The sequence below is a fragment of the Rhagoletis pomonella genome, unplaced genomic scaffold (assembly GCF_013731165.1).
Source record: "Rhagoletis pomonella isolate Grant_MI unplaced genomic scaffold, Rhpom_1.0 Rhpom_scaffold_00353, whole genome shotgun sequence".
In the NCBI taxonomy this organism is placed as follows: Eukaryota; Metazoa; Arthropoda; class Insecta; order Diptera; family Tephritidae; genus Rhagoletis; species Rhagoletis pomonella.
The window spans coordinates 86896-89361 of NW_023458907.1; positions in this window are offsets into that span (position 1 = coordinate 86896).

Genomic DNA, 2466 nt, shown 5'->3' on the forward strand with positions numbered 1-2466 from the left:
TTTGTTGTTATTGAACTTTTGTTATTTTTTTTTATAAAAATATAGTTCTTTCTTTAACAAAACCCGTGTAAATTCAAGTTTCCGAATTTGTGCCATATTAAACAAAAATTCAACAAACTTTCGTACAAATTTCGAACTTTTTAAAAATTCTAAAAAATCAATCAAAATTTTTAGTAGTTTGAAACTTGTACTTTATTCTACTAGAATTCTATGGTTTTGTATCCCATACAAATTGCGTACTCAGAAATTAATTAAAAACTTCGAAATTTTAACGAAAATGTGTTGAATGTTTTTTTAAATTGCACAAATTTTTAAGGCAGTGTCACTCGATTGGTACCTTTGTACAGATTTGTACATTTTTATATTGGGCTATTGATTAAAAAAAGGGAAATTTTTTTTGTAGGCAAAAGATTGGTACATTACAGCGATGTTCTATTGAAAAATTTCAACAAAATAATTTTCGTGATTGGGATAAAGAAAAATACTTTGGGTGTTCTCACAATTGGGATACGATTTGCACCAAATTTTGGCAAATACCCAATCGTGTGACACTGCCTTTGAACTTGTATTTATACGGATGTTTTTAAAGAATGAAATATAAAAAAACTAACCAAAATTAAATAACAGCAAAATAATATTTTAAAACTTGTAAAAATTTGGTGCGGCTATAATTTGTTGGACTAATAAACTAAAAAAAAATTACTGTACATAAGTTTACTATGATTACTCGGCCGTGCTATTATAGTAGCACAATGCCACTAAGCGCATTTTAAAATTTTCAGGCAATAGCCTCATGCGATTATCGATTATATTTTTTGTTGTTTGTGTGAAATATTTTATTTTTATCAGCATTTTTCTTTTAATCAAAATATGTTGAAATAAAAGTGAAACTAAAAAAAAATTTGCCAGTTATCAACCACAAAATCCAAACAACAATGTTCGTTTAGCAATGGCACAAAGTCCGGTAAACCAACCAGAGCCCCTAAGAACACAATAAATATATATAATTTAAATTTAAACCACAGAATTTTTGTAAAACTATATATACCAGGAAGTAATAAACTACTATCATTTTTAGTAGACACAGGAGCAGAAATATCATTATTAAAATATAATGATTACGTATCGCAACACCAGTTAAATACAAAAAACAATTCAGAAATAAGCGAAATAGGCCAAGGAACAATATCATCAATAGGAATGACATTTTTAGAATTTCAAGTAGAAAATATACTCATACCACTTAGATTTATAATTGTAAATGAAGATTTCCCTATACCATACGATGGTATATTGGGCTTAGATTTCTTAAAGACATTCAGTTGTCTTTAAAATTTCCTTAACGGAAATCACTATCTCATAATACGTCCGGGCAATCACAAACAAATACCTATACGAGTTTATGCGGATCACAAAGAAAATTCAATAATAATTCCAGCCAGGTCAGAAATAATTAGAAAATTAAACATAAAAACAAATGAACCTGAATTATTTATACCAAACCAAGAAATTACTCTAGGACACAATTACAAATTCACAACGTCCGTTAGTCCGAATACTTAATATAACAAATGAAAATATCACAATAAACAACCAAAACATTTTCTATGAAAAACTGTCCGACTAAGATATCCCTGAAATAGACCAAAGTAACTCAAGTAGTAGAAAAAAAGTGGTATTAGAAAAACTATCAAAGAATTTTCCCAAAGATCATAAAAAGGTATTAACTCAATTATGTTCAGAATATACCGACATATTTGGCATCGATTCAGAGCCAGTAACAGCAAATAATTTTTATAAGCAGCAAATACAACTTACAGATCCTACTCCTGTGTACATAAAAAGTTATAGAATCCCGCTCGCCCACAAATTAGAGGTAGAAAAACAAGTGAAAAACTTGGTAGAAGATAATATAGTCGAACCCGCTACACCAGCGTACAATAGTCCTTTACTTTTAGTTCCAAAAAAGTCACTGCCAAATTCAAGTGAAAAACGATGCAGGTTAGTCGTTGACTACCGCCAAATTAACAAAAAACTAGTTGCAGATAAATTCCCTTTACAAGAATTGATGATATTGTTGACCAACTTGGAAGAGCAAAATATTTTTCATGCTTACATCTCATGTCCGGTTTCCATCAAATAGAATTAGAGAAAAATTACAGAGATATTACTTCATTTTCCACAAATAGTGGCTCATATCGCTTCAAACGACTCCCTTATGGCTAAAAAATTACACCAAATTCTTTCCAAAGAATGATGACCTATGCATATGCAACCGATGTATTTGTTTTGTGTAGGAAACACAACTTAAAACTCAACCCAGAGAAGTGTACATTCTTTATGCGTGAAGTAACGTATCTAGGTGACAAATGCACAGATAACGGCATTCTTCCAGACCATAGCAAAAACAAAATTATTCAAGACTATCCAAAACCTAAAAATGCCGAAGAAGCGAAAAGATTCGTA